This window comes from Sceloporus occidentalis, unplaced genomic scaffold, assembly GCF_023333645.1.
Source record: "Sceloporus occidentalis isolate IW3139 unplaced genomic scaffold, rSceOcc1.0.p SCAF_140, whole genome shotgun sequence".
NCBI classification, from domain to species: domain Eukaryota; kingdom Metazoa; phylum Chordata; class Lepidosauria; order Squamata; family Phrynosomatidae; genus Sceloporus; species Sceloporus occidentalis.
Genome location: NW_028317120.1, coordinates 948503 through 975163, shown reverse-complemented (window position 1 = coordinate 975163; position 26661 = coordinate 948503).

Genomic DNA, 26661 nt, shown 5'->3' with positions numbered 1-26661 from the left:
CGAAAAAAACCTCAAAAACATTAAAAACTAATGCTTTCTTCAAAAAATGTGCAAAAACGTAAAAGGCAACCTTCACTACTCCCAAACCCCTTAAGACAGAAGAGTTAAAAAAATCTAGAACATAAAAATTGGAAAATCTGAAAAAATGCCAAGCCCAATTGCAGCAGTTGCTCTCTAGAAGAAGAACTAAACTGTTTATGACTTTTTTTTTTTTACATGGAGACTCATATTGATTACATTTGATAAGATTCTTTGGTTTAAAAGAAAGCCCTAATTTGCGTGGGTAAATCAAACATGGAAAAGAGAAACTCATGGTTGACCAACATATAGTACAATTGCATGGGATTCGTATTCCCTCCATATACCTTTGCATTTTCCTCCCCCACCTGGCTATTTGACTTGTAGGAGATGGGATTGGCAGAATGCATCACCTGTCACTTACTGTGAGTTGGCACTAGCAAGCACTCCAAAGACTTAAAAACACATGGTTGTGTCACTGTCATGGAACAAGTTTGTTCATTATGTTGTTTCCCTTTCTCCCATTAAGTGGCTGGTTGCCCTGGCAACCTTTCCAATTCTCATAGTTGAGATTGGGCTATTCCTCCTCCCCTGTAACTTTTCTGTAGTTGGTTTGTCCCGGAGGTTTTCCTGTTCCCCTGGACATTCTATCTCAGCAGCCTCTGTGAGGAGAGGTTCTCGTTATCTTCTCCCTTGCAAGGCAATCTGTTTTTACCTTCCCCTTGCAGAAGCGCTTCCACCCTCACCAAAGCGCCTTCTTCTAGAGAAGCTCCTTTCCAACACTACACAACCAAAAAGTGCCTTTATTTCTGTGACTTTCCTAATAAAGCTAAGAAAATACAGAAGATTTTGTGTGCTTTTATAGGGGACGAGTTAAGCTATCTGACCTTATTCATTTCCTGGCATTTGCCATTCATATCCAGGCATCTGACCCTGAGGTTCCAGAATAGTCACTCATGTTACACTCATACCTAATGTGAATTTATAATTAAGAATTCAAGGCTTTCTTAAACATTTCATTATTTAATATGATTGCTATTACAATGAGAACCCCTCCTTGGACTTTATTGGTGGACTTTTTACCGTGGATTTCTATTGTGCCTTATGGTATTTTGACCCTTCTAGGTATGTTTACTTATTGTTCGGCGAGGAGACCATATATTTGCGGTTATTGGAGGTAGAACCATCGAAGGAAATACCAGTCTAAAGGCTGTCCAGCGACCTGCTATCCTCCACAGCATATATGAAACTTCTTGCTCCTGAAATGCGAATTCTCCAGCCCCCGAGGTGTAACTTTTCTCCACTTTGTTTCAATCACGCTGGAACCTCAAGTGAGGAGTTACACTAACTTTGAAAAGGATAGGACTAGAGGGACCAGACTTACATGGAGTATTGCTTGCAGGCCCGGACTGGCCATCGGGCACACCGGACTGACTGGGCCTATGCGGCCTCTACGGCCGCATTAACGCAGGGCATAAGAGGTACCTGCCCCTTAAGCCTGCAGCAACTGCGACCGGGCGGGTCGGCCACCAGGGCCGACCTTAGGGGTGTGCGGCCGCACAGGGCTTAAATTAAAACATCAGGTTTTTTTTGTTGTTTTTTTTTAAACTTTATTTAACAGGCTGAATCCTGACATCGACCCTGATCTCTCGGTGTATTCTTGGTGCCAGGAGTTGCTAAAGTGTGGCACAGCTGGGCAGAAATGGGGTGAATATATAGTTTTTGCATTATAATGAACTTTGTGTATTAATGGTGCCGGGTAAAGAAGGGTAGAAAGGCTCTGTTGGTGCTTCAGATGCTGTCTTCTATCTATGATATAGATGGACATGTAAACTAGGGCACAAAGTCATGTGACTACACACGCACAAACATATTCATATTATTATTCACGCTAATGTCATGACATATTTCAGATTATGAAGGAGGAAACTGCCGTTCTGGCACTTCATTCTCTCTTCTATTCTCCTGCTTTGGCCATATAAGCAGTTTTAGTATTATTTTATAACTAAATATTAATTATTAATTAAAATATTAACTTGTTCTGCATAAATAAAATAGAAATCAAACATAAATAAAAAGAAATCTCACCTGATTATTATTATTCCTCCACGTTATTGATTCTGTATTTATAATCAGCCGCTGACCATCCGGTGCGAACTCTCTGAAGCTTCCCACGTTTCTGATAAGGGTGGAGATGTTAGGTAGTCTTACCCAGTTAACAATATTAAAACGAAATCCAAACTCTTTAAGCTTCTCGTTGAAAAACGAACCACCAGATTCCAAAAAATATTTGACCTTTTTTATATAGTGAAATATCTGTAAAGTAAAACAGAAATTATAAGCTTTGTGCAAAAGATACACAGAGTGATAGAGAAGGCAAGATAAAATAACTCCACACCAATATGGACATGTCCCAAGAGCCCTGCGCTGAATTCACAGAAGTGAGCACTTTCTGAAGACTTATGGGAATTGTAGGAGGAGACATGCAGATACAGGATCATAAAATAGCAGATATATGTAAATATAGGAACCCATGTAACAAAGAGTAAAGAATCAAAAAGTGAAGCACCGTGTGATCCTAGCTGTGTTCAAGGCTACAGTTAAATGTGTCTACATCAGCTTACATGTAGTTTATTTCACTTATTTGTTCACCATAAGTATACCAACAGAGAAATAACAGATTTCTATTTCTGAATTGACTTGTATGTATATTTTGAAAATTTTACTACACATACACTATAAGATCAAAAGTAAGTGGATACCTGACCATCACACCTGGTGATTTTGGAGTGTGTCGTGTGTGAGAATTTCTGCCTATTCAGCTAAAAGAGCGAACGTTGGACGAGAAAGCCTGGCTTCAATAAGTGTTTTAATTCATCCCAAAGTTGTTCAATGGGGTTAAGGGCAGGGCTCTGTGCAGGCCACTTGAGTTCCTAGACCGTTATCCCTCTTCTGCCCAACTTTTCAGCTGGTGGTATGCATTCTGGTAGGCACCTTTCTACTAGGATCGGCCAAACCGACATTTGTCCATCATACTTTCAGATAGTGAATGTGATTCATCACTCCAGAGAACACATTTTCACTGCTACAGAGTCCAGTGCTGATGGCTTTACACCACTTCAGCCGGCACATGACTCTGTGCATAATGATCTTCGGCTTGTGTGAAGCTGCTTGCTTGTAACGTACATACATTATATGACCACAAATATATGGCCAGCCTTCCTAATCAACGAGTTTAGGCGTTACAAAGGATAACAGAGGATACTGAGCATGAATGGACAGGGTGAGAAGGGTAACAGAGGTAAATAAAAACCCCCACAAACACCTTGAAAGAGAGACACAAACTCAACTACGTTTTGAGGGAGAGGGAATAAAGAAAGAGATGAGAATGATATTGAGAGGTGTGTGTTGCGTTAATGGAAACATCACCAAAACTTTAGTATACGTTCAGGTTTTGTAACCTCTTGGGCTTCTTTCATTCTTCCACTTTTGCCTATTAAGGATGGAATCTGAGCCAATGTATAAAACACTGGCTTTGAGTTTCATTCTGTTACCTCCACCTTTTGCTCTTACATATCATACTAACTTCCCTACTCATGATGATGGAACTGGACCTTATTTTTTTCTAGCATGTGCCCTCTGTGTAACTTCTCTATTTCTCCTTTCCCCCATCTCTGACCATTTCTTCCCAACACCCTGCCTGACATGAGAACTAAACTTTCTCAATCTTCAGAAATCCCCAATCCAATTACTCCCTCTTCCCATCACATACATGTCATGCCCTAACCTTGCTTCCTCTTTTTAAAAACATTGCCTGCATTCGTCCCTTCCTAACACAATATGCCATCTCCCGTCATGATAACTGTAACGCTGTCATAGCAAATCTCTTAAACGTCTCACCCCTCTGCAATCCACCATGAACGCTGCAGCCAGACTTATCTTCCTCACCCACCCTTTACTCACACCTCTCCCCTCTGTCAATCTTTTCACTGACTGTGCACTTCAGGATTCATTCCAAAGCTTACCTTCAAAGCGGTTCCCCGACTTACATCTCCTCACTCATCTCTAAATACATTCCCCTCTGGTTTCTCTGCTTATCCTCTGGAATGCCCTCCCCTTCCCATCCATCTTTTACTCTGCCTTTGGTCTTTCCCAAAATCCCTCAAAACCCCCCAAAAACTCAAAAAAGACTCCTACAACCTTACACGTTAACCCCCTTCCTCTCACATTCCTTCGCTCACCTTTCCTAGTCCTCCTCCTTCAATACTGATACTAGTGTGGCTGGTCCATCTCAAACAGTGGCACTTTAACCTCTTGTGTAATACCCCCTTACGTCAGGGCCCTCTTCACCTGTTGTTTCTGTAAGTCAAATTATTATGTTATTTACTACTTGTCGAGTCCTGTTTATCCATTGTACAGAGTTGCAGAATATGATGGCGCTATATAAATCAATACTAAACATCCATCATGTCGTACTTACCTGATGGTTATAACTATACTCCTTGAAATTTAAGTGCAAATAATGTAAGGCGTTAGCCATAGCGAGTACGGAATAAAACACATGAGATGATACCGCTGTAGGCACATAATTTCTGTCATAAATTGCATATTTTTCCCCAGTGCAGTTATGCAGAGAGATCTTATAGAGCTTTGAATACATTTTATTCTTTTGTGAATTTTCTGACAAACAGTTAAAATCTGTTATCCAGATATCTTCAAGGAGTTTGTCCTTTGGGTAGTTTGAAGGATGGATATTAGGAAAGAAATCTCCGGTATCTGGTAACGGTGCCGGATAAAGGTCTACGGCCAAGGTGCCGTTCAGGGCTTCAATATAGTATTCTGTGAGATAAAAGTTGGAGGCCCAGGATGGAGGAAGGATCATTGTTTTATCAGTAAACATATTAGCAAAACCAATGATAATATCAAGAATCGCCAGACTGAAAGATCCACAAAGTATAATAACTTCAGCAGATGACTTTTGAACAATTTCTATTTTCCTCTTAATAATATGACGCATGCCATCTGATAAATTTATTTTTACGGTGTAAGCCACACAGATCCCGTGACTGGCCATATATTTTAGGAGCGCCTGTGTCTCTTTTTCCCCGTTGTCATCATCTGAAGTCAGAATTCCCACCCAAGTCCATCCAAAGTACTTCAGAAGCTGACATATAACTTTGAGGTGGATATGGTTGTTCTTCCATGTCTGGAAGAAGTGTGAATGAACACGTCTGTTATCGACCTCGTAGTCTGATGCTCCATAACTAATCTACAAAACATGACATAAAATGTACACGTAAATTTCTTTTTTACATTTAATGTATGGTATGAGGCTCCCACCCTCCTTACCTAAACTTTAGTTTTGCACCATTGATGTAGATGCAGCAGACGTGACGTCCACATGCCGCACCAGTCTGCCTCATCAACGCTGGGAATAAAAAATCAGGGCGGAACTAAAGTTTCTGGGTTGCCGAGGGACCGCATTTTTGCTGGACCGCACCACTGAAAGCACTCTGCGGTCTTCTGATCTGGCCTTCCAGACACCCTGTAGAAGGTAAAAATGCTAAACCCCGATTATAGGCCGCATCCCCACTTTAAAGATTTAAATTATGGGGAAAAAATGCATGAACCCTCTGTATTTTTATTTAATCTTCTCTTGATTGTAGACTTTATGATACTCCTGGAGAGTGTTTTTCATGTGGTAAGATGTTGTGAAGGGGCTTTCTTTACCAAGGAAATAATTCTGCGATCAACCACTACAGTTTTTGGCTTTTTGGTGTGGATGAGCTTACCAGTTCCTGAAACGGCCTCCCAATCATCCAATTACTTTTGAGCCCCTGGATATGGGGGGACTACGTATGAATGGATGTAAATACTCTCAATTAAAACTGAAAGTCTTCCAATCCATTTCTGAAAATGGTATCGACCTTTGGAAATGAGCTTATGTTTGGGCATAATCTATCCAGATGTAGCTTCGACTCACCTGAGCGTATCCGTACATCCCCAGTACCTGCGCTATGGGGACCGTTGTTATCGCATGCTGATCCCCGATAAATCCGGCCACCCTGTTAGAATCCATACAGGAATAATTAGGGATTGTTTTCTTTGGTCCTGATAATATCTGAATAATGCTTTTCACAGCTTTACCCGCATATAAACACGAGTCGTATAAATGGTATCCCAGCGAGATATTTGGTAAAATATTTGGGTCCAGGTTCACATGCTCAATGGAGAAAAGAAAAAGTAGAATATTTATATAATCACGGGGATTAGGCCTGCAAAAAAAGTAAAAAAAATCAGTTATTAATACAATCTAAGAATTCAAAAAACAGTATACATGCTATAATATATATAATATATAGTTTTATTGTATATATTATGTAACATATATTATATGTAACTTTATATATTTTTCTATGTTGGCTGAATTAAAATGTATTAACTACAGACAGAATTTTATATTTAATTTGAATGTCTAGCTGGAAAAATGTGGGTGAAAAGTCATGTTGGTAAACCTTACTGCTAATTTCTAGTATTATTTGATAATTAACGCTTTAGCGATAGATAATAAAACAATTCACTTTTATGTTGGATATTTGTCAATTTTTGCTTGATGGCTTTCTTCCATTTTGTTTCTCTCTGTGACTTGAGCCAAGTAGTAACTCAGTGTTGAGCAGCACCAAATACCGTAATAACCCTAAATTAAAATATAAAATTATAAAGTCCCCACCAAATGGTGTAGAAAAAATATATATAAAGAAGGAATACAACCTTTCACATATACAGGTCTTCTGCAATGCACCTCTTTTCAGAATTTTAAATCTGGGAATAACATGAAAAATACATAAAGAAAAACCAGTAGCGTGGTATGTAAAAGTAAAGAAACCCCCACTACACGATTTTGTAGATGTAGATATGCAGATGGAGATTTCAGTAAGCAATCCAGTAAGTAGAAAAATGCTTGGACGGACTCCTACGCGTTTCGCCTGCTCTAACTTTACAAAGAAATGTTATTGTATAATCAGCCATCAGAGTCAAGAATGTAGCAATCTAGAATTTCAATAACTGCTTTAAAACAACATATACTCTGTCCATGAATAGGAGGAATAGAAGATACATTTAATACCACATACATCCCCATGTTGTTATTTTGTATAAACAGAAGAAAAGAATCCATAGCTTAATAGAAAACTGAATGAATTCTCTTTTCAACAATAATGTATCTTTTTTCAACCAAAACTGACCTACCTGGCACAGAAGAGTATTTTCGGTGGTTTCTTTTTATAATAAGCCCTTACCACGTATGAATTTACAGTAAACACTGCCCCAATGATGATGTCTCCATCCTGGAAATAGTCGTAGTCCTCATATGATTGCACCAGTTGGAGGCTACAGGCTGGAGCTGGACTCTGGAACACAATTCCAGAGAAATACAGAAGGATCACGCAGAGAGGCACAACAGATTTCACTGCAGCTATAGACACGGTGCTCCTCCATAACGCGGTAAAGAGCATGGCCATAGGATTTAGAGGACGAGGCACCACATAGAATAACAAAACCCTCCGCACGTGCGTCAATGTAAAGAAAGTGAGCCATCTCCTCTTCTTTTATACAGTTCTGTGTGATACATTTTGCTGGCTCCTGATATAGCAGCCTCTGTGGGTTGGGAAAACTATTCTGTCCTATTCCTCCTGCGTATTTCACAGATAAATGCAGTAACCTTACATTTCTCAGTCCCTAGCCGGGTTCAGCTGAACAGCACTTTTTGGAACATGTTTGTAACTTGGAAAATAAGAGATAATGCCTGGATACTTTTTACAAAAGATTATCAAGCTAAATAGGTGATAGATGGACGTTGATAGGTATAGAGACATTTCCTGTAATAATATATACTTATGGTTTTGGAAGAATCTGGTACATTCTAGAATAATAAAGTATTAAAATTTCATATATATTTGATATTGATTAAAAGGACAGTTTAATGTAACTGACACCCTACTGAGAGAAGAAGAATGAATGTGTAAGTACCCTGTGAGTAACCTTAAACCTCTGTGAGAACTTTAATATGCTTTCTTCCTAAATGAAAATAAAAAATGAAGCCACAACAGCTGCAACTGGCCTCCTCCTCTGTGAAATCAATGTGAGCGCTTTCTGTACATGCTCATAAGGTTTGGATAAATGTTGTATAAATTACCTTTTCAGTAGTACTAAATTATTTCCATTAGAAAGGCTTCATTTCCTTGCATATCCTCATCCTCGCATGGCCTCGCAAACAACTTGCATTTTACTGCAAGCTGTATAGAGTGTTAGCATGAGAGGGCATGCAACATCAGTCACATTAATCTTTATCTTAGCTGACCACTCAATGTCTAGGTGGATAGTTCTCAAAGAAAAAAAGAAGAAATGTAAACTTCACCTTATTAAAACTACTGACTATATTTATTGATGCCTCTTTTCAATTGATATATATTCCCAGGGGTCATGGAGACAGATTTCCCTAGCTTCTGGTGAGAACATGCAAGGTTTAATATTATTTGCATTCCCTTGCTGCAATCACATGCCTTTGCACATTGCTCACATTGTTTTGCAAGTATTAGTAAGGAAGGACATGCTACCTCGGTTGAGCCTGGGCAGTCAATGTCTGGTCCACATTCTTTAACCCGCTGATGTGAGTTGCAGATGGAAATGGTGTAACATCACAAGTATGCCATGTCATATGCTATGAACTCACATCTTTCTAACACCTCTACCTAATGCACACTCGGATGTCGCATATAAAATCCCTTAAACGCAGTCACTGCTAAGTTGTTTGAATGTCTCTGTGGTTTATGAATGGGAAAGGGCAGCTGCTCAGACTGTTCACTGGCTGATGCCAGACGAGTCCTCTGTCAGCAACCAATAGAGTCGCTCCTACGGACCTTAAAATCCTGGCGCCAACCCTGGGTTTTCTGCTTAGTGATTCCTCACACGGATGAAGCCGAGGTGGATCTCGGCCAAACGACAAGTTTCGGATTGGGTGTTAGGGATTTATTTTTCTCCCGCTATCATTTTTGGTGGTTAGAATGCTAGAGATCTATTTTCCTCACACTATTAGCTTTTTCTCCCTTGTGGATTCCTGTATTAACCCCTGCTATTCTACGGAAGACTTAAGATCGGCTAGAGGCAGTGACTTATAACGAGGAAGGGACCAGGAAAATGAACTAGGAGATAATTAGGGATTTTGTCCTAACTAATAGGCTAGCCTAGTATACACGAAGACAAACATGAAGTAACGAAGATTCTTTGCGTTTATTTGCCTCCATATTAATGTGTTAGTTATTCAGTTTGACGAACGAGAACGCAACATTCGTGTTTGTCTTCATGTTCTCCTGTATGCACAAGATTAGTGTAAACCAGAGGTAGTACCATATATAAAAAAAACCACATAAAATATGGGCAAAATTATAGACCTTTATTGAGATATGATATTCCGGAGTACACTATCACATGAATTTCATTATTAGGAGCCAACACTGTGTCAGACTAAACTCACCGTGTTCTGTGACTTGAGAAAGGAAGAGAAAGGGTTAGGGGAACTTGAATGGAAAACTTTCCAAAGAATGGTCTAATGCCCCAGGCCGCCTCATCAATAAAGAATGCATTATTACAGTAGTTTTTGAGGACTTTATGATGCATTTTTCAGAACTTTTAGAACTTACCTTTAGGAGAAGCTGCATCTCCAGAGCTACAGCAGAATGTCTCCTCAGTGGTCTGATATGCTTTTTTGTCCTTCTTTCTGGTTTGTTTCTGCCTTTTAACTTTTTTTTTAAATTAATTTCCTTTTCTGTTTTTTTTTATACTGGAAAACAAATGTTATGACCAGATATTGTTACTTGGGTAAGTCTGATGTCTAATCTATGAGACGGATAATAAATGTGAGTTTTCAGCAGCAAACTAGCATTAGTTAAAAACAACAGGAATTATGTGTGAGTGTGCATGGATATGTGCTCTAACACTGTACACTGACACCCTCACATTCAAACAGTGTGCACCGACACACCAGACAGCCTAACACTGTAACACACACTCCAAATTAAATGTAGTTTTATAATTGGTCATTAATGTAGAACAATAAAAGTGAATTAACTGAATGCTTCAGAGAAAAGATGAGTTTTAAGACTTAAGTTTTAAAAGTCTCTGAAGATTGGGCTTCCCTGACTGAATGTGGCAGAGAGTTTCAGAGTGTAGTAGCACCATGAGGGGGGCTGGTTTGTTAATACCCCGGCTGGTGCATTATGAGCCATCTGTAAGCGATGAAGTTCTTTTTCTAGGAGGCTTAGGTTTAGTGCATTGCAGTGATCCCGACGAGATCACAAAAGCATGGATACGGGTGGCCTGTGTTCTCAGTTGGGATTAGGTGCTTTATCTTGGCTATGTTCCTCAGATGAAAGAAGGCAGGTTTTGTCACAACAGAAATCTGGTTTCTGACAAACTGATGTCAAGCAACACCCCTAGGTTTCACATTTCATTTGATCTGGTCTTATCAGCTTTAACCAGCTAGTTTCCAGGAGATCTGCTAAGCATCTGTTGATTAGAGGTGTTGAATCCTTGGTTCCTGGTGCAAAGGAAAGATAAAGCTCTGTATTATCTGCATAGCAGTGATATCTTGAGCCATAACCCCCGGTGGCAGCATGTATATGGCAAATAGAGTGGGAGATAGAATAGATCCCTGCGGCACTCCACACGATAGTGGTGTGGGAGCTGAAGAACATATTCCTGATGATACTCTCTGTGGTCTGTTTGTGAGGAATAATTTAAACCACATTAGAACAGTACCTCCCAGACCACATAGATCTTGCAAATGCTCAGTTAGAATCTGATGATCAATGGTGTCAATCTAGAAGAATTAGTATTGAGTAATAACCCTTGTCTCTTCATATCAAGAGATCATTTAGAACACAAACCAGGTCTGTCGCAGTGCTGTGATGTTTTTTGAAGCCTGATTGGAAAGTGTCAAATATGTTGTTTTTTGAGAGATGGGCCTCAAGTTGAATTAACGGACATGTTTTAGTTATTCTTTCCCAGAAAAGGGAGGTTGGAGACAGGCCTGAAGTTTGACATGCAGTCTGGGTCTAAGGAAGAGGTCTCACCTCTGCTTCTTTCGATAGATCTGGAAAAATTCTAGATTTCAAAGAAGACTAGACTATTTTTGTAATGACTGGAGGAGTTGCATTTGTGCATGGTGGGAGAAGATGAGTAGTTACAGGTAGTTGGCCGCAGGCTTTGTGTGATAGACATGAAACAAACTATTTCAAATATGTTAAAGCTGGTTCACAAGGCAGGGTAATGTGGACCACCACTGATGGAACTCTGCAAAGTCCTTGGCTTTCCACTTGCAATAGAGGTCCAGATGGAGGCTATCATATCAGAGAAGAAGGTTGCAAAATCTTCACATTTAGACTATGAAAGGTTTGTAGGGGTATGCATGCAAGCAAGTTGGCTTGTAGGGCCTTTCTACTGACAGGAATGTCGATTTATTTTCTTAGTTATTGTTAGCTAATCAGTGATATACTTGATTAAGATACGTTTATCATCCAAGTTATGTGTTTTTTACGCCATCTTCTTTCGAGTTTGTGACCTTTGTCCTTCAACATTCTGATGGTGTTATCAAACCATGGTGCATGGCGAATGTTTTCTATGGGTTGTATGCACATTGGGGCTAGGCTGTCAAAGTTATCACTCACCCTCTTATTAAACTGTTCAACTAATTAATTGGGGTCTTTGCAGGAGTCCAGCTATTCTGTTAAATAGGGATTTCATGAAAAGTCTAGAGGAGTCACACCCTTTAATGAGTGACTCTTGGCCAGCTTTGGAGTGGGAAGTTTAGTTGATTCTGAGGAGATGGAGAATTGGATGCAGTGAAGATCTGACCCTACAACTGAGTTTATTTTTACAGAAGGAATTTCAAGTCCAAGTTCGAACACTAGGTCGAGTGTGTGGCCTCTTTTGTGAGTGGCGGAGGTGACAGTTTGTGTGAAGCCAGGAGTGTTCATTATGCAGAGGAGGTTTTGCCCAAGATGGGAACGAGTGCCATCAACCCAGGCATTAAAGTCCCCCAGAGTTAAGCATCTTGGGTGTTCCAGGATTAATCTGGTCACACGCTTTGAGAGTTTCTCTATGAATCCCTTCCCATCACCAGGAGGCCTATATATTGACAGAACCCTCAACACTTAGAATGAAAAGACTGCTATTCCTCCTCTCTTGTGTCTGGAATAATGGTTCACTAAATAATTGCTTGGCACAGCTGCTTCCGAGATAAGGCCTGTATTTTTTTTAGGCCTGTCTGGGGGAGTTTAGATTTTCTTGTGGCTTTGTAGTGATATGCTTTGGTACCGGAATTAGGCAGCGGCTATTTTTTGGCCTGACTTTTTTACACCTGTCATTTCTTACTGTGGACCACTATAATTGGGTAAGTGTCCCTCATTGACGGCTGGCCCACAGTTATTTGTGGAAAGATATTAGAGTCTCCTAAATTTTGCATCCCCACTGCATCCCCTGCCGGTTTTCCAAAGGATGCCAAGTGATTTAAGCCAAGGTTAAATTGATCCTTGCTGTCTGTGGAAGACAGAATAAGTGCAGAGTTTTGATGGGTAGCAGAGCGTGGTACTGGAGGGGTTAATGTTGTGGAGATCAGGCTCTGGGGGGTAGTTGATTACATATGCATAGTATCGGGATCCAGGCTTGGCTTAGTGTTAAATCAAGCCAGCAGAAGGCACGAAAGGCCTTTGAAGTTTTGATTCAAATAAAGACATATGGGATGCAGAACTGAAACACAAAAGGATTTTCCCAATATTTAAGCCCATGTATAGGATATTTTCATTATTTGAGGGATTTGTATAGACCCTATGAATATAGTGGAATATGTGAATTTCATGAATTGATAAGTTGGGTTCAATATGTAGGTCAGCAGTATGTAGTCTCTGGGTGGTTGAAAGTGAGATGCCAAAAATTATCAAGAATTGCACAGTACCTTGATCATCACTCTGCTTCTGTGAGGCACTTTACTTGGACTCGGTACTGGAAATTTGTATCTCGTCGCTGAAATAAACTGAACAGTTCCATGGGTGCAGCAAGCCAGGAAGATAGATGATCCATAGATATTGCAGAGGTTTTGAAGCCAGGATGGAGGGTAAGTTAGAATGTTTTTGGAGAAGACTGGCGGCAGTAAAAAGGTGAGGCAGCCATCTTGGGTACATTCAGAAAAAATGCCTGATGTTAATGATTATGTTAAATGTTCCCTGTTTCAAGCAAACTCGCACGCTCTTGCCTGAAACTTGCAAAATGTAAAGTTGCATATCCTGACATTTTAGAAAATATATGCTATGTTTTGATAGGGTTACCATGAGGGTGCATGTGGCCTATGTAGAGTCTGGTCAGTCAAGTTTACCATTAACTCAATTGACCACTGGATTTAGCAAATATTTCAAATTGGAACTGGATTGTGGGCAATCCTGCTATATTCAACTCTCTACATAGTTACATAGACATACAGAGACTTGGAATATGATGTAATATTCCAGCATATGTCATATTTGTTTTAATTACCATACCGTATCGATATGTGATTGGAATCCTTAGTCTACTTGGCCAGTCATGCATCCCATATTTCATGTATCCTATCATTTATCAGAGTTCTTTTTTTTAAATACTAAATAGCCCAGATATATTACAGCAAGCCAGTTTATTTATTTTTATTTTTGTACAAAAATGTTTCTCCAGCAATATGACAAAGAGAACAGCTGTAAGAAGGAATTATCTGCATATATCTAGGTCAGTGAGGTACTTTAAATAAATAACCCTTTTTATTTAAACTAGGTCTAAACAATATAATATAACACTTTGGGAAAAATATGCAACCTAGTATTCCAGAACTTGATGCTAGTATAGCAAAAATCTCAACAATCACTGTGTTTTTGCCCATAACGCTCATATAAACCGGGATAAAAGTGACCCAGACATTGCAGAAAACCAGCATGCTGAAGGTGATGTACTTGGTTTCATTGAAACCGTCCGGCAATTTCCTGGCCAGAAAAGCAACAATAAAACTCACAGCTGCCAGGAAGCCCATGTACCCCAGGACAGCGTAAAAAGCAACTACTGATCCCTCATTACACTGAATGATGATCTTTCCAGGAGAGGAGTGAGTGTCCATTTCCTGGTACGGAGGAGAAATAGACAACCAGCAGATGCTAATTACAATTTGGATAAATGAGCAGACAAATACCACACAGTTGGGTATTTTAACACCAATCCATTTTCTCCAAGTGCCGCCAGGTTTGGTGGCTTTGAAAGCGATGCAGACCATGATGGTCTTGGCCAACAGAGAAGACACAGCTACCGAGAAGATAATTCCAAATGAGGTTTGACGCAACATGCAGGTTGTGTCTGTAGGATGACCAGGAAACAACAGCACAGAGAGGTCACTCAACATAATGGAGACAAGAAGTATAAAGCTCAAATTCCGGTTATTGGCCTTCACAATGGGAGTGTCCCCATATAAAATAAAAATACCCAAAATATTGGCGGATATGACAAACAAAAATACAGTAATAGTAGACAGGGCTATGGCTATTAAATCAGTTTTGTACGATAAATACTCAGTGGGTTTTTCAACACACTTTTCTTTTGTCTCATTTGGCCATTGGTCATCTGGGCACTTTGTGCATGACCCTCCACCTGTAAGGTATATAAAAGTTCAAACATTAAATGATTTATAACACTATAAAAGATAAATAGATATTCAAGAGAGTAAGTAAAACATTTTACCTATATTCTAAAAAACTATGAAAATTGTACATTATCAGCATTGTTGATCTGGATTTGAGTAAGGAATTTGTCCTTGACTTTCATAGAAGGGTCAAATAAATACCGTATTTGCTGGAATATAAGACAACCCTGACTGTATGATGACCCCCAAAATTTGAATATTAATTTAAGAAAAAAAGAAAAAGCCTGATTATAAGACTACCCTATAAGAAAAAAAGTGTTACTAGTAAATATTAATTCATTCACATGTAAACTATTGTTTTCATATGTAATAAAAACTACGATTGAGAAAAATACATTTGTTTTTATTGCCTTGTATTTGCCAACCTGCCCCCCAGTTATGCACATCTGCCCCAGGCTTGCCACTCTGCCCGTAAGATATGCCCTATATGCCCTTTTATGCCACTCTGCCCCCAAAAATGCTATATAACCCCCTATATGCCGCTCTGCCCCACAGATATGCCTTATACCCTATATGCCACTCTGTCTCCCAGATATGCCTTATACTACCCTATATGTCACTCTGTCCCGCTGATGAGCCTTATACCCCCTATATGACACACTGCCCCAGATATGCCTTATTCCCCCCAATATGCCACTCTGCCCCCAAAGATATACCTATATATCCCCCCTATATGCCACTCTGCTCCCCAGGTTGCCAGAGATGAGGAACAAGGTCCCCTGCAGCGCTGCGGGGCATCTGGATCTTAGCCTTTTAGTAAGACCTCTACTTGAGGTCAGATTATAAGATGACCTTGAATATCAGACAAGGGGTATTTTTCAGAGTATTTTCTTAGAAAAAAACCTTGTCTTATATTCGAGCAAATACGGTATATTGAAGTATTTGTGTTTAAAAGTTAAAACAGGTAGGTTGTAGTTATTGGTGAATATTCAGAATAATGTCTTGTTACTAGTAAGCGACATTTGGGTTCAGTACTGGGACTCACATCGTGTGACAGAAAACAAGCAAGTTGTTGAGTTGTATAACTAAAGGGCAAAAGAGGGCAGTGGTTCTGCCATTTTACAGATCTCTGGTCAGACCTCTTATAGTTTTGGGTGCAGTTCTGGAGTCCCAATCTCCAGAAAGATGTTGAGAGTTCAGAGAAGGGTAACTAAAATGTTTTTCAGAATAAATGTTACCAGGAAAAATGTATGGCTTGATGGAGAAAAAAAAGAGAGGGATACATGACTATTTAAAGCACATGATGGTTCAAAGCTCAGAGTGAGTTTATCCCAATATTATACTTACTGTATTATATTTATTATTGTATGACTTGTATTGTAATACATTATTAAGCTTTTTTAAATTACAGCATATCCCAATACTATTGTATTTGGTCATAAATGAGGTTTTGCTTCATATTTTATGAATATAACAGTCCCAAAAGTTAACATGAGTTGAGAGTGATCATTTTCATTAACATTTTGTAGATAACAGGACACTAGTTATTTTTTCTGCCTCTTATATTCCAACCTCTATTATTCAAAATTATAAGCAGAAATATATTTTAATGCACCTGTTTGATTTGATATCTCTCCTTCTGGGCACAGCACACAGTCGAAGCAGCAGGTGTGTTTCCCTTTACGTAAAACTCTTCTGTGGCCAGGAGGACAATCATCAGAACATCGAGAACGAGGAATCTATAAACCGTGCAACAAGAACTTTGATTGAAGATTGAATTTATGTGATAAGTGTGTACTGATCTGTGGTCATGTCGTTGGGTTAGCGGGAGATATACACGTTTAGAGGAGAGGCAGCAGTGGATATATTTTAGGTGGAGGGGGAAGTATAACAGGGCCAGAGAGAAGGTGTGCATGAAAATTGGGAGACAGTTAAGTGGAGGGTGAAAACCAGTTCAATTAGGTGTCCATTATAGTGTGTAGGCGAAGTGGTCCACTGTGAAAAAGTCCAAGGAGGAGGTGAAGGATGACTGTTTAGAGGTAGTAGAGAACGAGGGATTATCAATAGGTATATTAAGTAACCCACAGATAGTGTGGGGATGACAGAGTACAGAAAGTCATGCAGTAAAAGGATCAATAAATTGAGATATACGAACAGGAGTTCACTAATTCACAGCCACGTGTAAGAGAAGAATAGAGTGAACTTCAAAAGAAAAGAATGAGGGAAATGGAGGCAAACACTGACAGGTGCAGTGGACCGAGAATGATTCCAATATCTGTATCCGGCTCCCCACAGGGTTAAAGCATGAAATGATGGCGCTTAGGACAGTATTGTAGTTGCATTGTGAACATAGGGGATGGAGGTGAAGGGATATACAAACACGTGAGATGAGGAATATGAGGTCACTAACCTCATTATTATTGGGCCTCCTGTTTCTATATGTTTACAGCTCACTCTGTGATAGTCTTGCACACAGTTAAACCGATGTGTATACCTCACAACACTCCCAGTTTTCATGGCTCAGCTCCAAGTTTTGGGCTTGACTGTCGTCCTACTTTTGTAGGCAGTAGTGATCATCGGCAAGTTGGGGAGATCCTCTGATCAGTGAGCCACGGAGGAGGTCTAGAATCAGGGAAGGTATATGGTGTAGCACCACAGACATCCAAAACAACTGAGTGTTGCGAGTTGGCTATTTGGGTCAGGTGGTCGGGTGACCACACCTCCAGCCCTATGCACCTTCTGGTGCTGGCCTGCCTATTCCCACTTATTTCTGCATCCCTCCACACCAGCTCTCCCAGTTTGAACACCCGAATGGTTAGAGGGTATGGATATGTATATCTCTTTACTTAACGGTCTATACACTTGGAGCTACATTGGGCAGGTAACAACATCCAGTTTAGTTAAAACACCTGAATAAACCCAGATAGAAGAAAAAGTATATATATATATCCAAAGTCTAACGTTCTTTAGCCATAGAACCTGGCATGTAGTAACTGATATAAGCCACTGAATAGTGAGTTTAACCAGTTCTCCCAATTTGGGCGAATATGAAGTGAAAGGGACCCCAAAATCTCACGTGAAAACAGTGTAAATAGAAAAGAATACTTTCCCAAAAAACACTCCTCTGGATGTTTGGTAATCAACGAATAATGGGGCGCATGTACATAAGGGAAAAAGAAATGAAATAATCATAGTGCAATATTTTAAAAAAACTGTTATTTATGATTAATTCATTTTTCCGTTATGTACATGCACCCCATTATTTGTTGACTCCCAATTTGGGCACCTGCATTTTTCAGCAAGTGTACCACAAGCTACCACCATGTTTACATTACAGTAAAACCAGACATCTTCTAACCTCAGTAGTGCCGTATTTCCATATTATTTCACTGTCTTTGATGGTGAGTTGCTCTCCTTCAGATGACACGCTGAAAGTCCCAACAAGTTGGTCAAAGTAGGCCCCACTCCTTGAAATAACATAATTTTGAATATGGTAAACATTTGTCATTTCTCCATTTTTATTGAAATACACATCTTCTCCAGTGGGATCTTTAAAACGAACTCTTTTCAGAAAATGCTGCAATAAACAACGGTGTCTAGAATGTTATATACAATAAATACAAGAAATAAATACTTCTTCAGTTATCCTGGCAGAATCTGACTATAAATCGAAACGTTTCATCTCACATTGCATTATATAGCACCAATGATTTACGCAACGCTTCTTAAAATACGTATATTCAGGGGGAATGACAAAACAGACTAAGACAAACGGATCCTTTAGGTAAAGGGTTAGGTATAGAGAAAAGGAAAACATGGTGTGAAGGTTGTATTAGTGGCAGAAAGGTTCTAGTAGCGATGATTGACTCTGAAGAAGTGGAGGGTGAAAGCTGGAGGTTTGGTGGAAGTGAGTGGTGATAAACGAGGAGGAAATCAGATTTGCTGCTGGAGCTGTCAGGCCAGCCCTGACATTAACCCCACTGAACACCTTTGAGATTAATTGGAACACTAAGAGCCAGGTCTTCTCATCCAACGTTAGTGCCTGACCTCACAAATGCTCTTTTGGCTGAATGGGCAAAAATTCCCACAGACACAGTCCAAGATCTTATGCACAGCCTTCATAGATGAGTAGAGGGTGTTATAGCCTCAAAGAGGGGTGGAGATGCCATATTAATGCCCAGGGTTTTGGAATGGGATGTCCAATAGGCACATATAGGTGTGTTGGTCAGATGTCCACGTAATTCTGGCCATATAGCGTATGTATGTATCAAAACTCTGCCTTAGTGTATTAACTATTTTAATTATTGAAATATCCCTTTAATTCTCGAAACATTTTAGAATATAGATAGATTGAATTTCGGATTTACCTCTCGCATTCGTTTATGTGACCAAGTAGAATTTCTTTTGGAGTGCCTCTCCATATACATATTAAAGTCATTCAAAGCATGAGCCATGGCATAAACTGCTTTATAAACTTGATATGGGGTTCCAAAACTCTTGGAGTTGTATAAGTGAATGGCAAACGTTGTCATATTTCTATTCATACTGCAGTTATGGAGGCGAGTCCTGTACGTATACTCAAGTATCCAGTTCCAGTCTGAGTTTGAGGTCTCACAGGAGAAATACACAGCCCAGATCTCTTCTAGTAAAGTGTCAGTGGGACGGTACATAAAATTTATATTCTCAAAGAAGTCCTGCATCCTGGGAATAGATTTATGGGAACGTGTGAATACAAGACTGCCGTTAAATGTGTATAAGGATATGGAGCTATTATCACTATGGAAGTGAAGGGTCCAACTCGCTGGGATAATTACAGTCTTTTTGTACATATCGCCACCTTCATCTATATACGCTGACCACAACGAAACCGAACCGCATATCACAAGAATCTGAGATGTTGAGTTCCTAAGGATCTGTTTGTTGGTTTTGATTATTTTAAAGCTTTGCTTTGGTTGGGACTTCAGGATAAATTCAATGCAAATTCCATTTTCGTTTGCTAGTCTTTGTATTTCTCGACTCTGCGCCTCCCCGCTATCATCATCTGACGTAAGGATACCAACCCATGTCCATCCAAAATGTTTGAGTAACTTTATGATGGCGAGACATTGAACATGGTCATTATAAAGAGTCTGGAAAAATGATGGATATAACTGTTTGTTTGCCAGAATGGGGTCTGTTGCACCAAAGCTGATCTAAAAACAAATGAGAAATCTCATCAATAGAGACATTCACCTCGGGATGCAGAAGGAGGGGTCAATCATTGTTTTAACAGGCGACCCAAAAAGGAAGGACCAGAGTGATTTTTTGTTTTGCTTTTTTTTTCAGAACCAGCAGATATTTATTTATGTATTTTTTATGGTCCAAAAGAGTTTCTGGTGCTGTTTGGTGGAAAAAAAATCTGGAAAATGTATGTGCCTCTACGCGGGATCTCAAAGATCTAACAAGCCCTTCTATTGTCAGCTTAATTATATATAAAATCTAAACTTTATAGACAGGTAACCCATATGTTAAATGTCGGATAAAGATATAGAACTATTATGACCATGGAAGTGAAGGGTCCAACTTGCTGGGATAATTAAAATCTTTTTGGACATCTTTTTCACCACCTTCAGTCTGATTTCTATACGCTGACCATAACGAAACTGAACCAAATCACTAGAATCTGAGACATTGAGTTCCCAAGGGTCTTTTTTGTTGACTTTGATTGTCATAAAGCTTTGGGTGCAAATTTTTATATTTCTTGACAAAATGTTTTTATAGAGTATTGAAAAGGGTAGTAGCCACGGAAGAACAGGAAAAAGTTAAAATAATACCATTTGTTGGCAGAGAGTTTGATTGCAAGCTTTCAAAACCAAGTTGGTAAGCCCCTTCCTCAGGCGTTAACGAGGCTTAAACTAGTTATTAATTACAAAAGCACAGTTTGCAGCTTTACAAAAAATTTACTTACCAAGCCATTTACACTCGGCTAGCCTTTTATGACCACCAGGCAGACCTAATCCGTGATATCCAGGGTCCTCATGTACATAGCCAACCAGAACAGTAGACTTTCAAGCAATAAGCCCTCAACACGTCTTCTGTAATTATATATATTTTTTTGGAGCCCGAGGTGCTGTTCTGTGCATTAGCAGCAGAAGCCCAGAATACGATACTGGGGTCCCACAAGGGGAACCCAGACAAATCCCCCCCCATGAGGGGGGCCGGATCTTCAAGTCTCACCCCGAAGGGTGAGACCCCTTTAACCTTCAGGGCACCCCCGCAAGGGAGAAACCCCCTTTAGGCTTCACTGCTTTTTGAAAAAAAAGCAGTGTCCAAAAACGTGGGTACAAAAAATCGGAAAGCAAAATCGTGACCGTGTCCTCGCCGTGAATTTCAAAAATAACCGTGTAGTCCAAAGCAAAAAAAATTGATGGGCACACGTGTAAAAACGTAGTGATGTATAACTTAAATAAGGAAAAATAAATAAGGGCAGGCCATTTCTAGCCTAGCCAGGTTCAAAAATAAGTTCTTCACTCCAAGACCTGATGGTGCAAGGAGAAGAAGGTGCAGGAAGGCCACCAGCGGGAAACATGCGCTCACCATGTGCAGCAGCATGCAATACTACACACGGTAACGCCAGCTTTATTGCCAGGGCAATTTAACACCTCAGGCTCCATGCTTTCTCAGCCCTAAGGCCAGAGGATCAAATGCTTATTACACTTGAGCTTAGCCAAAAGGCTGAGAAGCTTTTTCTTCTGGAATTATAGCTCAACACTGGACTCATAACAGTTGCGGTGCTAAAAGACATCTCAGCTTAATTGATTTCAGGATGTGGATCCCCTAAGCCACCATATAGGTTCTGGTGCCCCGAGACAACACCCACAAACTACACTTAACAGGATGGGGAAACAACAGTAAAATTGTTCTAACTTATCTAACGCAAAAAAACTACATGCAAAGTTGGGGAACATGACACAAACACAACCTCCGCCTCACATTCATAACATCACTGAATTTGCATATGAATGAGAACAGCGCCACCAAATGTCACATTGCAATACGCTTTACAACCAATAGGTGGGGCAATTACATTAACGAACAAATACAATTTTATTATGAATTAATGTAGTAACTTGGTCTTGAAATCTTGCACCCAAACTCTCAGTTAGCAAATAAATTGAATCATTTCAACTTCCTCATTTCTTACATGAAAAATGTAAGACATGAGGATTTTGGACGTTTAAATATCCATGACATGATAATGGTCATCTTGGGTCACTTACTAAAATGGGGTAATACATCACAGAAAAAAAAATCTGGTCTCTGACAGCCCTGCTGATCGGATTTAGTTTGATTCTCAACATGTTTCTCTAAAAGACAATAATTTCCACGATTCACACAAATCACAGGAAACTCCCATGTCCAAAGCAAGTCAAAATCGCTGATGTCAAAAAATGTCTTTGCGAGTTATAAATGTGACTCAGGCCTAGTAGCACTGAGAAGTTCGGCGCGTGAGAAGGAAGGAGCTTGGAATGAATTCTGTGACTGGGGGTCATGCAACCAGGATCCACCGACTGGATGTCCAACAACCTATCCTTTGTCAGTTAATTTTGTCTGAAATGCAGTTCTTGATGTTTTTTGGCTTTTCTTTCTCTGCGATATCTTTTTTTTAGATAAAATGTTTGTTTTTATTTTTAAGACACTCACATACCTGTATATTCTTCTTATTATTAAGGGTAACTCAGATAATAGAATCATATCAGCTGTTACCTGTGAGTACCCACATTCTGCATTACAGATTTCTGTATATGGTTTATATATATTTTCTTAATATTTAGGTTGTTCAAACAACGTTAAACTGCTTTCTACCTGTGGGTATCCATATGATCTTAATACGTTTGCTATTTGTGTCGATGTTTGTGAAGACAGATCTCCAATCACCCCGGCCAGCTGTCCGTGTTGCCCGCAGGAGTAATTTGGAACAGTGACCGTGGGTCCAGATAATATCTGTATCACGTTACTAACTGCCAAGTTGGCGTCTCCGCAAGAGTCCAGCGCGTGGTACCCCAGAGTCTGGTTGGGTAAGATATCAGTGTTCTTATTTATCTCATCAATGGCAAAAATAAAAGCCAAGAGATGCCTGTAATACCGAGCAAAGGGCCTGGAAGGCGATAATATGTAATTATAACAGACATCATAATACAGATAATAGAAATATACTGTGTATATATTAATTAGATTTATACTCAAGATATACAGGACGGTAGTCACACAAAATGGGGGTACGCAGGAAAAATTATGGTATTTTGAATTTTTAATACAATCTCCTTATTTTGATTTTACAAAACGAGTTCAATAATTTCCCCTTTTTTTTTTTTTAATGCAGAGGGAGCACTTCACTGCATAATAATTATTATTAAATAAAAAAACGTAAGTATTTCTGGAAAAAAAAGAACATAAATGTATAGATTTTGGCGAACCTTGAAGGACTAGAAGAAATAAGTCTATCATATGTTAAGATAATATGTTAAATAATTCATATATATAAAGCGTACATTAATACCCCAATTGTAAATGATTATTTAAAATGTTGACATACCTATGCATCGTCATATACACGTCTCAATCACTATGATAGTTTAATTTTGTACATAGTTATATAGTTAGTTTAGGCAATTTGTAAAGTCAATTGACTCTGCCCTTCTACATACCCATATCTATCAATATGGAAGAAGGAAAAATGTCCATATAATCTGATATAGCCCCAAAACAGGAAATATCTCATCCCTTCTAGATTGTGGACCAACTTCACCCATGCTGACGCTGAAACATCAGAACTCAGAATACCTGCGCTCACTAGGAATGGATCCAACACTTTTGGAAACCATGAACTCGAAACCACTTTTCTACGCATTCCACATCTTTACCCCTAGAAAATGCATTTCTAAACGCCCTCAAAAATTAGAAAAAAGAATATTCCATAACCCTATGACAAAAACACAGCAACCCATTAGGAGTTTGACTAAGGCATCCATCAACCTGTCCAAGTGCTGGCATCTCTAGCTTTAGAACCCAGAAGCCTTTACCAATGAAAAACACATTAACTGATTTCACAAAGAAAAACATAGAACAATTGAATATTTGCACATATGGTAACGGTTTCGTTCATTCGGTAAGTGGTAAGTGGTACATACACTGTACAATAAATAAAACTCTTATATGTCATGTGATAGATTTGTTCATGCAAAAGGTATCTCACTGTGAATATTCCTCCAATGATTAAATCTCCATCCTGAAAGTATCTGGGGGCATTGAAAGCGTTTTTTAACACAAGTCTGCATTGGGGTCCAGAACTCAGAAGGTTGCCCTCCGTCACCAGCTGGATACTCAGAAAGAAGACAATATATAGAGGGTATGTGGCCCCTATTAGAGAGATCTGAGCATGTTTCATCCTATTGTTATCTCACAGAAGACGTCCGTGTTCTCATAAGGCAGCTTGCGATGAGCTACGAGGATTTATATTCCTTGCTTTTATATCTAAATGTAACTCTGAGTCCGAAAGCCAAATTAGTGCGAGAAACAAAGAGTGAAAATACGGAGGGGCCATTGGGAGAGATATAAAAATCTATGAATTACACAGATGTCTGTTGAGGATCTATCCCACCGGAGTACCGAGCATGCACAGTGTCACGGCAGCAGGTGGTAATAAGTTAAATAAAGAAAAATAAGGACATAAGATTTTATAGAGATTTGTGATGAAAAAACACATCTTAATGCTAAATTTTCCATTATATTGCATTTTTTATGAAGATTTAACAAAACACATCATTTTTGCAACATTTTTTCTATAAAGAAAAACATGGAAAGATTGAATTTGGAAACCTAGACTCAAATCTTTGTCTTGTGTTATGCTTCGGATAGCCATGTATGCTTTCATTCCCTCACGCTATTTACTTTTACCACTTCACCTGTGAGGCTGTTCTACTTACCTACCAAGCCTCCATCTAAGCCTCGGACCCTTTAGTTTTTAGATTAAGGCCCCTTGCTCATACTTTTTGCCTCTTTTGATATATACTTACCTCTCTATTCTTCCTCCAAGTGATTCATGCTGAATATACATACACATGGAAGCGTGGGCACCACTCTCTCATCTCAGCCACCACTCTCTCATCTCAGCCACAAATGTGTGGTCTTCAGCTGGTAGACAAAATGTAACAAGAGCCCAGAGAGTCCCCTCTTACATTCTGTAACCTTTAGTGCTTTGCTGATAGTATAACTTACACAGTTGTTGGCCTTATATAACACCGAGGAAATGGAGATATTCACATTTAGATATTTATATTCAGTATATATTTATAAATCTGAAAAGTTCAAACATTTGAGGAAACAATACATCCCACTAGTGGCAAATAGCTGTTGCCGTGGTTGCACCTCCTATATAGTATTCTCCTGAAATAATACATACTGTATGGAGTCCCCCTACACTTTCTCAATTACATTTATTGCTGCTGCTCATTTGTTGCCCAACTCCTGCCAGGACTCAAAATGGAGATGCTGGCTATTCCTCCCACCCACCCCTGCAGGCAGGTCATGTAATCAGCTTCACCAATCAGGTGACAGTGTAGCTTTCCTTGGGTTTTGAGGGAGGATGTTGGTGACTGGAGGACAGGATATGAGTGGGAAGCTGGAAGGAGCTCCAGGGTAGCAGAGCTGAGGACTAGGCCCAAGGCCAGCCCTGATTGTAGTTGAGTGCCTCCCATTTAGAGAGACAATTTCTGGGAAATACCCTGCGCAAAGTGAGTGCTGTGTCCTGCGCATGCTGGCTGTTACTGAGGGGGTGCTCTATATTTGCTTAGAAGGTGAGCTCGTCTGACAGGAGCTCGTAGGTGGCCATTACACTCATACACGCCATGCCCTGCAGTCATATGTGATATGTGGTGTGGACCCCTGGAGCGTATATTTCTATAATATAAATGATTATATAATGTTAAGCAGCGCGATTGCTCTATAGAGTTGCGTCTCAGCTGTTATAATCAGCTTCAGTGACACAAATAAAAAATGCCGTGCATGAAGGGAAGAGCTTCGCTTTTATTGCAGCTCTCATGTGACTGTACGCTTCGTGTTGGCGCTGTAGAGCCGCCATGTAAAGATGAACTGCTTCAGTACCGCGATCGTGTCGAAGTTGTATAATGTATTATTTTTGTAGCATCCTACCTATCATATGTTTTTATTTTTTATTTTAATCTTTGCCATTTTAATCAAATCAAAATTTCTCTTTTCCATGTTTTGACTCCCCTCCTAAATTATACATCCCTTTTTTTAAATAAAAAAATAGGGCTTTCATTTATAACCAAAGAAAGAAGTAAAAAGTAATTCTTAGGGCTAGTTTACTAAAATAAAAAAAAAAACATATTTGTCAATTTTGCTTAGAATTTCTTCTACAGTAGGTGGCCCTGATAAACAGTTTATGTACCGCAGCATCCCCTGATTACAGACATACCTCACATAGATACTCTATTGGCTCGATTATAGGCCGCACCCGATTATAAGGACGCACCTTAAAAGCTAGGTGCTTTTTTAAAGAAAAATTTAGATTTTTAGAAAAAATACACAGAGGAATAGTAAAACAGTATTCTAACTAACACACTGTATTTTAACATTTTTGGTATCTTTTATGCAGGTAGTCAACATATGTTACATACAAACAGAAAACCAATAGCCATTTTAATGCACCTTACTTATAGACATGCCCCTTTGCCCCGGATATGTCACTCTGCTCCCCCAGATATGCTGCCACTCTGCTCCTCCAAATATGCTGCCACTCTGCCCCCCCGAGATATGCTGCCACTCTGCCCCCCTGAGATATGCTGCCACTCTGCCCCCCCAGATATGCTGTCACTCTGCCCCCCCAGATATGCTGTCATTATGACCCCCGAAATATGCTGCCACTCTGCCCCCTC